Here is a 17,034-nt window from a genome sequence, read left to right on the forward strand (position 1 = left end):
TGACCAATAACTGGCCTGTGCATTTGTCACAATGACTTATTGTTATACGGTACAACTCCCAGATTTCCTTCCCGTAGCACTTCTACTTTGCCACGAGGAATGGAACTCGGCAGTGCTGGTACTATGACCCAGGGAAGAGATGTGTATGTGTGTTCCAGACTGCCATGAATCCCAGAAGCAGCAGCAATGCCAGTTTGGTTTGTTTCTATTGGGAGAATGTTATTGCTAGGTTAATTCAGTGTACTTTTCAAGCATGTTGAACAGCAAGTTAGGGTGTATTTCCATACCATGTGTGTGGTCTCGCCAGTGCCATGCACTTAAAAAAGAAATTATAGATAGATAATTACCTACTGGCGGTCGCCAGTAGGTAAATATAGTTAGGACCTATTTTCCATAGGAAATCCGCAACATTCTATTTGGAATAACGTTGGCGCCGATTGACGAATCTTCGCGAAATTTTCCAAACTTATGGCCAGCTCCGGTCCGCTCCTATCCTGAAAGTTTCGTGGTGATTCGTCAAGCAGGGGCCGAGAAAAAAGGGGGGTCCCAAAACGTATTTTCCCCATGCAATTTCCTGTAGGACCCGTTGACGCAGCTACAGCCCGAACTGCTGAACGGAATTACACCAAATTTGGCAAAGAGGTAGTCCTCAGTTCAGACTCGTGCCTTTTGCTTAAATGGTGTAAATCCGTTCAGTAGTTGCTGAGAAAATCAAAAGTAAAATCATAGATATATCTATGGCCTCGGAGGATCCGCGCACCCTCCCCGCACCCTGCCGTGCACGAGCTGTATTCTAATTGGCTGTCAACACTCCAGATCAGGAAGTGTTGGCAGCCATCTTGTGCCTCGGTAGAACCGAGGCACATGAAACCTATAAAACAAACGCGACAAACGCAACAAGGGGGCAGGGTAGAAACACCCTGATGCCTTCGGCCTGCTCAGGGGGTCCCACAAGGACCCCCGGGGTAAAAAAAAAAGCATTTAAAAAAAAAAAAAAAAAAAAAAAAAAAAAAAAAAACTCATCAGCGAGATTCGCGCACTCAGTGGGAATTTAGGTCGAAAATTCAAAAAAAGAAGCGCGGGGCCCCAACGCTTTTTTGGTAATTGGCCCCCGGGGGGGGGGGGCAAATCCCGAGGGCGGAATTAAAAAAGTGTGGGGGGGTCCCAATCCCCCCCCACACTGCCCCAGGGACCGCCACCCCCGGGGCTCGAAGATACTATATGCGGGGAGCTCATGGCCCCCTGCCGCCCCGGGGACCGCCACCCCCCGGGGCTTATTGAAAATGGGTAGGGGGGCTCGCAGCCCCCCAGCCCCGGGGACCACCACCCCCCAGGGCTTGAAATTATTTGGGATGGGGGGGCTCTCAGGACCCCCAGCCCCGAGGACCGCCACCCCCCGGGGCAACTTGTCAGTGTGGGAGAGGGGCCACGTGGCCCCCCTCCTGGAGTCTTGAATAGGCCCTGGGGATTGCCACCACCCTGGGCTGGCTCCTGCTGTGTCCCGGGGTGCCCACCCCCGGGACACTGTAGTTTGCAATGACAGGGAGGGAGCCTCGTGGCTCCCGCCCTGTCATTGCAAACTGCTTTGCTCCATTGAAGTGAAAGCAGGGAAACCTGCTCTCGCTTCAATGAAGCAAAGCGGATTGCTTTTTCACATGGGGAGCAGCAGGTTAGCTGCTCTGCATGTGGAAAAGCAATGCCGGCTCCCGCAGGATGCGGGGAGCTGGCTGGGACCGTGGGGGGATTGGGGACCCCCCATGGCCCTCAACAGAGGCCAGGCCCCGGGGATGGGTTCCCCGGGGACATAAGTGGCCCCACACCCCCAATAAATTTTTTTTACAAAAACACAATGGCCGGCCCCGGGGGATGGGGTCCCCGGGGCCTTAAAGTGTCCAGAGGAGGGGGGCTACGCAGCCCCCCCTCCATAAAAAAAGACCGGGATCGGGCCGGAGGCCACGCCCCTCCTTACACCACTCTGCAAACGCGCCCCCTGGCACGTTTGCAGAGGGGGAACTAATTCCGCTTGAATACTGGGAGTCCCTGGGGGCCAACTAGCCCACCAGGAACCTCCAGTATGCGCCAGGGGGCTGCATTGCAGAGAGGTGTAATGAGGCCACACCCCTTTTTATACCTCTCTGCAACGCAGCTCCGTGGCGCTTACTGGAGGTACCTGGTGGCCTAGTTGGCTGCTAGGGGACCTCAGAATTCAAGGGGACTTAATCCCCCAACTTAAAACACGCCACGGGGTGCATTTGCACAGTGGTGAAGGTAGGGGGCAGGGTCTGAGGTGATATGTGTGCAAACACACCCTGTGGCGCCTTTTAAGTTGGGGAATTAATTCCACTTCAATCCAGAGGTCCCCTAGGGGGCAACTAGCCCACCAGATATTCACACAGTTTAGTCACTATCCAATATATTTAGTGAGACACTATAAATTAGTCAAGTAAACAGTCAATCACACTGCTACTAAATCCTCCATCCAGATATTTATATATCCACTCATTCTTCAATGCAAATTGCTATATATATATATATATATAGAATACATATTTAAATAACGAACCAAACCACATTCTCTGGATGATGTCATCAGTGATGTCATTTGAGATGTCATCAGTGATGTCACTGATCATGTCATGAATGATGTAATATGTGACATCAGCAGTGGATTGCGGGCGCGCGAGATGTAGTTAGTGCAACTAACTATATTTGAGGAATTTCAATGGTTTTGTTCGAGTGAAATGTCCAGCTAACTATAACACCCCTAAAACCTATTGTTTTTTCAGTGAACTTCAAAGGTTTTTTAAATGCTAATTCCTAACTATATCAGGCCTGAAACCTATGGTTTTTTCAGTGAAATATATATATATATATACACATACACACACACACACACACACACATCTATATATATACCAACACACACACAGAATGTTTTGATTTTGTCGACTATAGCATACATCACGGGTCAATAGATTAACTCACTTCAGTCATTGCCTTGCACTATCAGTGGCTCTCTTTGCCTAATGGCATGTACACTTCCACCTAAAGCAAACTGCACTTTATTGCCAAGACTGGCAAACCAATACTTTATTTTGACAATGCCTCCTTTTTTACACACTTTCTGTTTTAACTGCTCTTTGGTGTTTAAATTAACAATTCAGGTGACAAAAATTTAAAGTCAATAGTGGATATGCTAGGTGCCCAAAAAAAACAAAAAACCCATTAAAAAAGCATGTTCTGCTCTTTTGGGCCCTCGTCACAAGTGTGAATGTAATCAATGAAGTGACCGGGATGAATGTGAAAATGGATTCCACGTAGAGGTGGTTAAAGAGTGGCAGGGCTAGAACAGTGGACGGATTGCCGCAAGCCTGCTCAACTATGAGTGAAGTCAAAACGTTTAAAGAAGGAGGGTAAGACGGGACCTACTTAGAGCGAAATTTATAAAGCTGAGTCATGGCCTTCAACACACTTACCTCCCTATATGGGAAGAGAATATAGCTCTACACTGCACACTAGCATTTAGTTTATTTGCTTAAGATTTAAAAAACAAAAACTTATTTAAAAAGTGTTGAGGTTAAGCAAATATGCTGAACATTAAGGAAATGAATGTTGATTGAAAATACAATTGGAGAAAAGGATGCAGGTGAGAAAATACAAAGCAATTTATTTGATCGAACAAGCATATGTAGCCATATACTTTAGAAGACATGCACGGAAACTTCTCTCAGTGGAAAGAGGTAGCCAGCGAGGTTCCACTTCGGGAAGGTGATACTGGTTTTTAGGTCAAGGAGAAGCAATCCATTGAAGAGATCTGAAGGGGAAAAGGCTTAGACCTTGAGGAAGGATTCTTTGAAATAAAAGTGTTTGAAGATTTGCTTAAACATCTGGAATGGCCGATTATGAGTCAACCAGTGTTCAAACTTAGTGTTGGTTATAAAGGACTGAGGAACACAAGGTTTCGGTTTCCCTTCAACTAATCATCACATTGTAAGAACTGCTGTCCTAGTTCAGTTCCATCTAATCAATTGGACCAAGTCACCCGAAGACAATCTCTCAATTGACAGGTCACAACTCGAAAAGATATGACACTGTGATAGGGTGAGAAAGGTCATGGGAAGCATTCTCGACTTAACCTCAGCCACCAGCAACTACTCATAGCAGCAAGACAAGGATGACCAGTTGTCCCGGATTTGACAGAACAGTTGAGGTTTTTAATCCTCCGTCTGGAAAAACTTCAGTACATTCGACACATGCCCCAGTCTTTAAAGCAGGTCAACCGACCATAAAATGAAGCAGGTTTGTATGTGTGTTATACTGCATAATTAATTAGCAGCCCCTAGCCAAAATCAATGTAAATAAGCATTGGCATAGCCAATAGGTCTCACTTTTGGGACCTTCTAAGTATTTAGTTATGCAGCACAATATCCTTGGTGCAACCACATCAACTGTTGCATGGCTAAACACTTATAAGGACCCAAAGGCGAGATCTATTGGCTATGCCAATGCTTGGTGTGGTTGTGTGTGTGGTTGGGTGCATGCGGTTGGTTGGGTGCGTGCGGTTGGGGGGGTGCGTGCGCGGTTGGGGGTGGTGCGTGCGCGGTTGGGGGTGGTGCGCGGTTGGGGGGGGTGCGCGGTTGGGGGGGGTGCGCGGTTGGGGGGGGTGCGCGGTCGGTTGGGGGGGGTGCGCGGTCGGTTGGGGGGGTGCGCGGTTGGGGGGGTGCGCGGTTGGGGGGGTGCGCGGTTGGGGGGGTGCGCGGTTGGGGGGGTGCGCGGTTGGGGGGGTGCGCGGTTGGGGGGGTGCGCGGTTGGGGGGTGCGCGGTTGGGGGGTGCGCGGTTGGGGGGTGCGCGGTTGGGGGGTGCGCGGTTGGGGGGGGTGCGCGGTTGGGGGGTGCGCGGTTGGGGGGGGGTGCGCGGTTGGGGGGGGTGTGCGCGGTTGGGCGGGTGTGCGCGGTTGGGCGGGTGGTTGGTTGGGTGGGTGGTTGGTTGGGCGGGTGGTTGGTTGGGCGGGTGGTTGGTTGGGCGGGTGGTTGGGGTTGTGTGTGGGGGGTTGTGTGTGGGGGGTTGTGTGTGGGGGGTTGTGTGTGGGGGGTTGTGTGTGGGGGGTTGTGTGTGGGGGGTTGTGAGTGTGTGTGTGGGGTTGTGAGTGTGTGTGTGGGGTTGTGAGTGTGTGTGTGGGGTTGTGAGTGTGTGTGTGGGGTTGTGAGTGTGTGTGTGGGGTTGTGAGTGTGTGTGTGTGGGGTTGTGAGTGTGTGTGTGGGGTTGTGTGTGTGTGGGGTTGTGAGTGTGTGTGTGTGGGGTTGTGTGTGTGTGTGTGTGTGTGTGGGGTTGTGTGTGTGTGGGGGGGTTGTGTGTGTGGGGGTGTTGGGTGTGGTTGTGTGTGTGTGGGGTTGTGTGTGTGTGTGTGGGGGGGGGTTGTGTGTGTGGGGGGGGGGTTGTGTGTGTGGGGGGGGGGTTGTGTGTGGGTGGGGGGGTTGTGTGGGGTTGTGTGTGTGGGGGGGTTGTGTGTGGGGGGGGGTTGTGTGTGGGGGGGTTGTGTGTGGGGGGGGGTTGTGTGTGGGGGGGGTGTGTGTGGGGGGGGTTGTGTGTGGGGGGGGTTGTGTGTGGGGGGGGTTGTGTGTGGGGGGGGTTGTGTGTGGGGGGGGTTGTGTGTGTGGGGGGTTGTGTGTGTGGGGGGTTGTGTGTGTGGGGGGTTGTGTGTGTGGGGGGTTGTGTGTGTGGGGGGTTGTGTGTGTGGGGGGTTGTGTGTGGGGGGGGGTTGTGTGTGGGGGGGGTTGTGTGTGGGGGGGGTTGTGTGTGGGGGGGGTTGTGTGTGTGGGGGGTTGTGTGTGTGGGGGGTTGTGTGTGTGGGGGGTTGTGTGTGTGGGGGGGGTTGTGTGTGGGGGGGGGGGTTGTGTGTGGGGGGTTGTGTGTGTGTGGGGTTGTGTGTGTGTGTGGGGGGTTGGGTGTGGTTGTGTGTGGGGGGGGTTGTGTGTGGGGGGGTTGTGTGTGGGGGGGGGTTGTGTGTGGGGGGGGTTGTGTGTGGGGGGGGGTTGTGTGTGGGGGGGGGTTGTGTGTGGGGGGGGGTTGTGTGTGGGGGGGGGTTGTGTGTGTGGGGGGGTTGTGTGTGGGGGGGGGTTGTGTGTGGGGGGGGGGTTGTGTGTGGGGGGGGGGGTTGTGTGTGGGGGGGGGGTTGTGTGTGTGGGGGGGTTGTGTGTGGGGAGGGTTGTGTGTGGGGGGGGGGTTGTGTGTGGGGGGGTTGTGTGTGGGGGGGGTTGTGTGTGGGGGGGGTTGTGTGTGTGTGGGGTTGTGTGTGTGTGGGGTTGTGTGTGTGTGGGGTTGTGTGGGGTTGTGTGAGTGTCGTGTGTGAGTGTCGTGTGTGAGTGTCGTGTGTGAGTGTCGTGTGTGAGTGTCGTGTGTGAGTGTCGTGTGTGAGTGTCGTGTGTGTGGTTGCGTGCGGTTGTGTGTGTGCGCGGTTGTGTGTGACAGTAATACTAAAAGCATCTCAAAATAAAGGAACACAAGCATCGAGTTTGTGGAAAGAGAAAGCACGTTGTAAGTCAAAACGGGCGCAGCAAGGCATTAACACAACAAACAAACAAGATCACTTAGCGAAGACTGAGTGCTAATAATGGATACACACAGCCCATCATCTTAAGAGTTCGATTGCATTCAATGTGCAATCAAAACTGCCCCCTCCTTGTGAGTTGCACCGCATATTTCATGAGTTGTAACTGCTGCACCCACCATAGCGCTTTGAGATCCAAAGCGCTACATAGGTCTAATCGATTAAAAGCACAGCATGTTGGCGACTGGTTAAAGAGAATGTGCCAGAAGTTTCCAGCTTCCTCATCATGTCCTCATGAAAGCGCCAATGAAAGGACTCCCTGAATGATGCAATGAACATGAAGCAGCCGCTGCGATCAGAAATAAACACTGTTAACGTTGTCCAGGTTCACAGTAATATTTCCTTAGTGTTCTTTAAGTCACAAAACAGTAATACTAAAAGCATCTCAAAATAAAGGAACACAAACATCGAGTTTGTGGAAAGAGAAAGCACATTGTAAGTCAAACGGGCGCAGCAATGCATTAACACAACATGTTCTTTGAACGAGAACATCAAAGGGGCGCCGCGAAAGTGATCGCGGGTGCTTAATGAGCATGACCAGGTTTGCCAGCATCTGCTCTTAAGCACGTGCACATGCACTGTAGCTCTAGGCTGGCCATGGAAGACTTTTTTTTCAGCCCTCACAAAAAGTCTCGCCAGACCTGCACATGCGCTGGGTCAGGCGAGACCTAAAAATAGGGTTTTGCACTCAAAACGTGCATTTAGATCCCCATAGGACCTCATTGACTGAGTTTTCTAAGTTCGTGATCAATGTCACTCAAGTCATTGTGTGCCCCTCGGTCAATGCAATATTGTAGTCCTACTTTTATGTTGTTGGTAAGAGCCAGTCCTTGGTTTTCAAGATCTAATCACCTTGTGCAACACTGACTAGTAAATGGCTGATCTCAGTCTACAACAGCACAATGGGCCAAAAACAATGGAACCCCATGTAATTCCCAGTGGCTTAGATTAATTTAAGAGTTCCAACCATATATTTTTGATGCTCCTAAAGATAAATATCGTAAAACTTATCAAAAGGCATTTGCTTATTGTGGTTCTGACCACATGGACAGCGCAGAGCTTTTACTGTAAACCATGCAGGAGAGAAGAACTATTCAAAAGAGACTGGCAGAATGTGGAGAAAATGTGGCATGCAAAGTGATTGAAAGAGGTATAGAAAAGAGGTTTAAAGGGGTGCTGCAGAAAAGGTGGATTCTACGAAGGTCTGCCTTTAAATGCCTCCTTGCACAGTCTAGAAAGAAAAAAAATTGCCAAACTACAAAAAGAGAAAAAACATTAAACAATCAGCCTTTTATTTTAAATAAGGATTACATTGCAATGTGAGGAGCCAGCGGAACATTGTATGGCATCCCATGTACTGCATACATATCAATAAACCTGATTCAGGTATGAGATTACCGATTTTTTAAGCCAAACATTGCTTCATGTTGACAGACCCCATCTGAAATCACCTCCGCTTCAATAGAAATCAATGTGAGAAATACATCCTCCCAATTCTTTTTTCAAGCTCCGACTTTCCTTTTCTAAAATACTGGCATATATGGTACAGAGTATTTTAAAACACTGGCACATTCCCAGAGTGAACCTGTTATTTATAATTATTTGTTTACGCTGAACCAACTTTTGTTGTAGTTTTATTTTTTTAAAGGCCTCTTGAAAGACCTTAGGGTAGAAGTTTTAGTGTGAAGTGGGGAAGTGAGGAACAGTGGGTCAACTGAGTGCAGCTTTCAGAGTCCCATAACACATTCCAGTGCATACTTGTAACTTTCCGAGCAGAGGGGCAGGGCGACACTTGTAACTTAACAGAGCATCACTGAAGGGAAGAAATAGGTACTTGTAACTTCCCAAGTTTACTGAGAGGCAGAGATAGATACATGTAACTTACCAAAGTTTACTGAGAGGCAGCGATAGATACTTGTAACTGCCCAAAGTGTTACTGAGAGGGAGGGATAAATACTTGTAACTTTCCAGTGTTACTCAGAGGCAGAGATAGATGCTTGTAACTTCCCAAAGTGTTACTGAGGGCAGAGTTTGAGACTTGTAACTTCACAAAGTGTTACTAAGGGCAGAGATTGATACTTGTAACTTCCCAAAGTGTTACTGAGGGCAGAGATTGATACTTGTAACTTCCCAAAGTGTTACTGAGGGCAGCGATTGATAATTGTTACTTCGCAAAGTGTTACTGAGGGCAGAGATTGATACTTGTAACTTCCCAAAGTGTTACTGAGGGCAGAGATTGATACTTGTAACTTCCCAAAGTACTTTGGGCAGAGATTGATACTTGTATTTTCCCAAAGTTTTACTGAGAGGCAGGGATAGAATTGTAACTTCGCAAAGTGTTACTGAGGGCAGAGATTGATACTTGTAACTTCCCAAAGTGTTACTGAGGGCAGAGATTGATACTTGTAACTTCCCAAAGTGTTACTGAGGGCAGAGATTGATAATTGTAACTTCGCAAAGTGTTACTGAGGGCAGAGATTGATACTTGTAACTTCCCAAAGTGTTACTGAGGGCAGAGATTGATACTTGTAACTTCCCAAAGTACTTTGGGCAGAGATTGATACTTGTATTTTCCCAAAGTTTTACTGAGAGGCAGGGATAGAATTGTAACTTCCCAAAGGGTTACTGAGGGCAGAGATTGAAACTTGTAACTTTGCAAAGTGTTACTGACGGCAGAGATTGATACTTGTAACTTCCCAAAGTGTTACTGAGGGCAGAGATTGATACTTGTAACTTTCCAAAGTTTCACTGAGGATAGAGATGGATACATGTATCTTCCCAGAATGTCAAAGAGGGCAGAGATATTAGTAACTTTCCAAAGTGTTACTGAGAGTGAGAGATAGATACTTGTAAATTCCCAAAGTTTCACTGAGGGTAGAGATGGATACATGTTTCATACCAAAATGTTGCTGGGAGCAGGAATAGATACTTGTAACTTCCCAAAGTTTACTCAGAGGCAGAGATAGATACTTTGAGAGCAGAGATAGATACTTGTAACTTCCCAAAAAGTTGCTGGGAGCAGGAATAGATACTTGTAACTTCCCAAAGTTTACTCAGAGGCAGATATAGATAGTACTTTGAGAGCAAAGATAGATACTTGTAACTTCCCAAAATGTTGCTGGGAGCAGTAATAGATACTTGTTACTTCCCAAAGTTTACTGAGAGGCAGAGATAGATACTTTGAGAGCAGAGATAGATACTTTGAGAGCAGAGATAGATACTTTGAGATCAGGAATAGATACTTGTTACTTCCCAAAGTTTACTGAGAGGCAGAGATAGATACTTTGAGATCAGGAATAGATACGTGTTACTTCCCAAAGTTTACTGAGAGGCAGAGATAGATACTTATGAGAGCAGGAACAGATACTTGTTACTTCCCAAAGTTTACTGAGAGGCAGAGATAGATACTTTGAGAGCAGGAATAGATACTTGTTACTTCCCAAAGTTTACTGAGAGGCAGAGATAGATACTTTGAGAGCAGGAATAGATACTTGTTACTTCCCAAAGTTTACTGAGAGGCAGAGATAGATACTTTGAGAGCAGGAATAGATACTTGTAACTTCCCGAAGTTTTACTGAGGTCAGGGAGCTGCAGTCCCACCCCCACGGCTTGCATTAGGGGGCAAAGGAATCGGTGCCTTGTTCTTTTAAATGAAACGGCCAGCCGCTGCTGCTTGCCGAGGGCACTGCAGAGCCACGCTACTACCAGGGCGGTGCTGCAAACAAGCACAGGCCCCTGCATGTCCCCCGGCTGCCCTTCCTCCCTCTAGGACCCTCTTCCTTCCGTGTACCGGCAGAGAGGGGGTGTGAAGAGGTGTCCCCATTCCCCCCGCCCCCGGCCAGCCCGCCGGGCCCCTCCCCGGGCCGCCGTCCTCTGTACCTGTGCGCGGCCGCCGGTGTCTGGCTCCAGCGGGGCGGCGGAGCAGCTGTTCCAGGAGCGTCAGCGGCGGGAGGGCGTGGCGCGGTGACGTCACCTATGAGCCAGCGTGGCGTCGCGAGCACCGGCGCGCGCATAGGCCCCTCTGTCACACTGGAATTCCGTGACGCCTTTCCCGTCTCCCGCCCTCTCCTGGGCGGTGGGAAGGACGCGTGGAAGAAGGCGGGGCCGAGGGGAGGAGCCTCGCTCTGACAGTTAGGTGAACGGTGTGGCAGGGCGTGTCCATGACGGGGCGCGGTGAGCCAGCCTATCCGAGAATGAGTTGCGCTAATTCCGCCGCCCCGCCCATGAGTCTGGCCAACCAATTGAAGGGCTAGGACACCTGAAAAGGTGCGCAAAACGCATTCTAGTAGGAGCTTGCGGCCTGTCTAATGCAAAATGCAAACTCAACCTCAACCCAAAGTTAAGTTCCAATAAAATGTGATCTCTTTACTGAACTTATGTTTGTGTATTCACAAGAGGCCCAGCAGATTCCACCTGAACGTATATAAGTATTCGCATTTGATAGTATTATTTAATTGCAACACTCAGGAAGCACCGATAGTAGCATTTCGTTGTAACACTCAGCGATGCTTGGACAGAGAGACTCCTGTGTCTCAACTCTCATATGGAGTTAAGCGAGCTGGTTTCAAAAGACTTTCCCTTGCTCAGCTCTGTCTTTCTTCTCCTGTCCCTCTCCCTTCACACTTTGTCATCTCTTTTTCACAAAAGAAATGTCTCCTTGTGCCAGTGGCATAGCTTAAAATGAAGATAGCACCTTGCAGAATGTGCCGTCCTGCCAAGTACCATGCATCAGGCGTTAGACTAACGCATTTTAGTTCTGGTGTCCGCATCATCACACTAAAATGCATTAGTCACGCGTAAGTGCAACTGCTGCAACTTACCATGAGATGCTGCAATTATAAACTAAAACAACCTTTGGGGAGAGGAGTTGGCCTAACGGCTAGGGCGCTCGACCTCGGACCTGGGGAACTGGGTTCGAGTCTCGGTAATGACGCTAAACATCCTGTGATTCTGGGCAAATCACTTAATCTCCCCGTGCCTAACAAAAAAAAAATGAATGTGTGTCCTCATGTAATGTAACTGATGCTATATAAAGTGCTCTGATACCTGATTGGATTCGGGCAAGTTCGCGCTATATTAAACTCTGCAAAAATAAAAAATAAAACTGCACTCTTATCGGCTTGTTGTGCTGCTACCTGCCACAGACCAAGCCTGGGCTAGTTAACACTGGATAGAGTAAAAATATACTTTTTTTTTTTTTAGTTTGCCTTGGAGCAGTGTGGATTATGTTCCTTTAATAAAATATATATTTTTTTAAATAGTGAGCCTGCAATCCTGCTTCTCTGGGCCACGTGGACCAGGAGACAGCATCACTGATAAACAACATGTGCTGGACCCAGCCTCACGTGAATCCGGCACATTCTATTATTTTTCCAAACACATAACACAGTTGAATGGCTCAAGCAGATCCTTCCTTTTTGCCCTGCTCACAGCCACCTAGACAAGGTGGCATGGCACCAGCCACAGTGTACTGTGTAGTAGGGGTGGTGGAGTGGGCACAGTGACAGGATATTTTTGTAGCGCCTCAGGGAGAGCAATCGCATAACTCTTCCCTTGCTCCAGTAGGAGTAAGGAAGGCAGTGGGGGCCAAAGTAAAGACTGTGGGGAATGGGGCACCAGCAGCTCTTGGTGAAAGCAGAGCAGGGCCGGCTTTAGTGCTGGTGGTGCCCTGTGCGACAATGTTTGTTGGTGCCCCCCCAATGACCACCCCACCACGGATTCTCTCACTAGCACCCTTTAACAGTGACCAAGTCTCCATAACCACACTCTCTCAGATGCATTGAATTAGTTATATAGCGCCACTCATACCAGTGTAGGGTGTCCGAGCACTTTGCATCACACACACATTACACAGAGACAATCAATCATAAGTGTGTAAATCAGTGTATAGGAAATGCTACATAAGCCAAAGGACTGAAAGTGTAGGAGTCACATGTCATCCATACTGGTAGGCAGTATAGTTCAAGAGTGCTTGGTGTGGAGAAGCACAAACTCAGAGTCGAAAAAGAAACAGCATAGTTGGGAGTTTCCTTTAATAATAAGAATTGATTTCTAGCCAAATTAACCCTTTTTGCAACATTAATCAATGGTCTAATAATGTATTCTTTGCAGTGTGCATGCAGTTCTAGGATGAAAGTTAATAGCTCACTCTTCTAAATTAGGACTTTAAGTTATAAATTGCAAGTAACAAAAGGATGTCTCTTTTGAAAGCAGTAACCTGCTGATCTGTTTACATCATACATACTCTGTAATCTACTGGGTACACATTCTTTGCAGCAGGCATATTAACCCTCTGCACTAACTTCACCTAAGTCAAAACCTCAACTATACAAAATTCTGATCTCTCTCCAGGAAGATAATTAATCACGCAAGTTATCTTGACATTTATGTGAGGCCTGGTAATTGCCGGGGAAAGAAACGCTGCAGCTGGTGCTTCAAAAGCACAATAAACTTTCAAACACGGCGCCCCCATGAAGCCAGCACCCGGTGTGGTGGCACCGATCGCACCGCCCTAAAGCCGGCCCTGAAGCAGAGTAGAAAGCTGCAGACTAGACAGAGGGTAAAACACAGAATTGGAAGGTAAACAGAGCATTGTTGGCACAAACTAGTGTGATTGTGATAGGTGATTTACTGTCTCAAAAGTGAGCAGCTGTGTGACTCTTCTGCAAGTTGTCTAATTTGTCCTCATCTTTCTCCGGGTCGTTTGAGTTTCTTTTATTTACTTTACGTGGCCTTCCTGCTTTTAGGGTTTCCACCTGGTCGCCTTGACTGGCATTTTAGTGATTCAGCCAGCATAAATATAAAAATAAATGAAAGCTGTTTTTTCTCTCCTTATAAGTACATACTTCAAAAGGGCAATGTAAAAAGAACGCACTTTAAAACGTCAGCCTGTCTGCTAATGCATCAGCATGGTGCTCCCTGTCCAGCCCACCCAAAGTAGTTGGAACACACTCTCAAGACAAGTGCTCAGCCTGGCACATACACTACCCAAGCACTTCTGGACTGCTAGTGTAGTCAGGTGAGTCACACACACACACACTCTCTCTGTGCACTGAAGTTCGCTTGCATGTGCATAAACCTACTAGACTGCCTTTTCAATGAGTTACACTGATAACCAGAGGCATGTTTTTTCTTTATATTTCAGATGCACAATCCCACACAGAGAATACATGTGTAGTACACACAGCGAAGTTGCCAGGCTTGCAACTAGTAAGCTTCTGTATTCTTATATGTACAAAAAATAATTTCAGAAATGCATTATGAAAACAGAAAGATGATTAAAGGACCACTTCTCTCCCCCTTGACCCTCTTGTAACTTACAGTTCTTCTTATTTGTACCTTAGAGTTCATCTTTAATGTTTGTAAAAGGTGTGTCCTTCTACTCGTGAGAATATGCCACTTTTAGATGTCACACACTTGGTCACTTAAGTCCACTCATAAGTGCCCTAAAATCATGGAAATGTCAGAAAGAAGCAATCTTAAAACTTAGCAGCAACGAGTGCCCTTCCATTTCTGGTGCTTTGCAGTAGTTTTAAGATCTTCTTAGAGTTTCTCATTGCTCAAATGGGTGTAATTTCTGATATCCATATGTTTCCCTCATCTTCATTGCTTGATTTTGCTCACAATAAAGTGTCACTCATAGTCGTTGAATGTCGCTCATAATGATATTGAAATTATGAAAATGTCACACATCAGCAATCTGAAACCTTGGGAGCTATGGATGTGGTGAGAGGCCCTTGAGATTTCCATACCTCACAGAAATGCATAGGCCATAGGCTGAATGGGGGACGCATGGAGAATGGGCCCATTGGGTGAGTGGGTCCCTTCTACACTGCAGGGGCCTGTATTATGCCTCTGCCTTGCCTGTCAGAAGTAGTGTTGCCACTTGACCAGCGTTTGCCAGCTCCGCCATGAAAAAGCAAGTTTTAGCGCTTTACCTTGTGAAAATTTCGGGATCCATAAACAGCTCTCAGATTAATTGAAATTCAGGACTGAGGCTGTGCCACAAATCAATACATTTAAATATTGTGAAGCGTATGAAGCTTCACAATGAGGACAAATCATGGTTAACTTTTCAAACTATAAAGGTTTATTAAAGGTTAAAAGTTTACTGAAGGCAACATCATCAAGTTAGTATCACTCAATAATTAATATATGTATGTATGAATTAATATGAAGTTTGAATCAAATCAAAGTCATAAAAGAAAGAGTTCCAGCTAGTATAAAGTCGCCTCAAAGGAAAAGGTTTAGGAAGTAAATCCTTCCATAAAGAGAGCGCCCAAAATCCTCAGCTCTGCTCTAAAATGCTTTAAAAACCTGTCAAAGGTTTGCTGAACTGTAATCTACTTTGCACTAGCTTAAATCACACAGTTCTAACATTTGCTTCACCTACATACAGTTCTCATGAACCATCCAATCAGGTGAAAGTGAAATGACACAAACAAGGACTCATTCGCTTCTCAGGATCGTCCACAATACAGCTTTTCTTTGCATCCTACAAACTTACACCATCTGCAGCAAAATGAGATACATAGACCAGCCTGTACTCTGCAGGTATCTGTGTGAATATGAAACCAATCATAACATTGCATGATTACCAATGAAAAGAAAACATTTCACATGCGAAAGAAAGCAAAAGGGCATCAGCTAATTAGAACTTCAGCTTCTTCTAGAAATAAATGCACTTGTGCCACAAAGCAAGATGGCAGCCAACGTTACCCATTTAAGTCACAGGCTTACATTAGCTATGGTCATGTTAAATGTGAATAAAACATAGTTAATAACATTTAAATGTTTATGTGCTAATGTTGAAATAATGCGAGAATATTTTGTGTAAAAACCACTACAAAAGTTGGCAACCGATGCTGGTGAAGTCTAATTAAATACAGGGCTCAGTATTTGCGCCCTCTGACACACTCACGATCGTCAGGAGCAGGCTGCACAAACCTGGCACTGACAGTTTCCTTCCTGGCCCATTGCAGCGGAACCCTGTTTCCGCCCAGCTTAGCAGTTGTCACCTTGATCTTTGCAAAGGGTGGATCACCTGCTAATTCGCTTCATTCTGGGTCAAAGAACTATGGCCGTGGGCAGGATTGTTCAGGTGCAGGACTGGGCAAACTGGAAGTTGGGCCAGTTAACAACCCAGGCGGCACAGGCTGGAAGCGCACACACAGTGAGTGGCCCTCGCCTCCACACCCAAGAGTGAGAGAGACACAGACGAGCAAGAGTAGGGACAAGGTGTAATTCCTTCCACTGCTTCTCATCTACAACCATCACCGTGAATTTCCTTCAGGTAAATTGCAGTCTGCAAGCCAGCAGTCTAAAGAGGATGGAAAGGAAGCAGTGGAGACTGCAAAATCAGCACAAATAAAAAAAAATCCCTGTTTCATCACCAGAAAATAAATAGCACCTGTAAATAGATAAGAGCTCCTTCTAGGTGCTATGATGTAGCTAGGTTTGCTAGAATGATCAGAAAGTGATTATTGGTCATCAGCTTCTGTTCATTCATTACATTTTACAGGATAGATAGCATTTAATAACACAAGGAGCTTTTGCTACCATTAGATCTCAGTTAATTTACTTCAGAGTTCCCCATACTTCCAGTTTCTGATGAGTGAATGGTGGGTGGGGAGAGGTGCTTTATTGTACGTTGACTCAGGTTTAAATTCAAGCAGAAAACTGTCATCATAGACCATGGAATAACCCACCCTTGTGTGATAACAAAAATGTTGTTCAAATAGAACCATTTTGTTAAGAACTTTACATGGAAGATTGATAAACAATCTCAACTAGATCCTTCACTGAACTTGGATAAGAGAATAATTTGGTTAACGGTTCTATGATTTGAACCTCTGACGGCCAGCTCAGACCCGAATCCCACCAGTGAGGGTTCATCCCACTGAGGTCTATTTGTGGAGGATGTCAGTGAAAAGTTCTGGAAATGTGAAGCACAGGAAGAACCATAATTATACGAATGATAAACTAATTCAGAGGAAAGGATCATGGAAGAAAGTGGAAGTTGAAAATCACGTGTTGCAGTCTACTTTTTGAGACTGATAGGCAGCTCTATCATCATCACCTTTAACTTTATTTCGATCACAGAGTCCTGAAAAAGCGCGCAGCATGAGTAAGTAAAAGCAGAAATATAAAAACATTGACAAATATGTTGAAAAGCCATACCATAAAAACAGTCTAACAGGTGCGGGGTACAACAAAGTAGAAGAGAATAAAGTGCTTCATGCAAGTAATTTCCTCCGCCTGAACCAGAGTGCGTACCAAAATCTCGAGAGGCCATAAACCATTACTCTTTGAGAGTCAGTACACAAGATTCTCGGCACTTCGAGGTAATGGCCCGGGCCTGCCAGTCTACACAATGGAAGTATCCATGTTTTCCTCTAAGATGAATAATACAGGCAAAAGAAAAGTA

At 46.8% G+C, this 17,034-nt stretch overlaps 1 protein-coding gene across 1 annotated transcript in view; it reads right to left on the reverse strand.

The window, feature by feature from the left end:
• The window catches only part of LOC146788667 (lipoma-preferred partner homolog), a 774,512-nt gene extending 763,888 nt beyond the window's left edge, over window positions 1-10,624 (reverse strand). Inside the window, exon 1 of the mRNA XM_085635893.1 lies at window positions 10,488-10,624. The gene's annotated coding sequence lies outside the window, so the exon portion shown is untranslated. The remainder of the gene's footprint in view (window positions 1-10,487) is intronic.
• Window positions 10,625-17,034: the final 6,410 nt, after the last annotated feature.

Source organism: Triturus cristatus, chromosome 11 (genome assembly GCF_964204655.1).
Source record: "Triturus cristatus chromosome 11, aTriCri1.1, whole genome shotgun sequence".
Taxonomy (NCBI): Eukaryota; Metazoa; Chordata; class Amphibia; order Caudata; family Salamandridae; genus Triturus; species Triturus cristatus.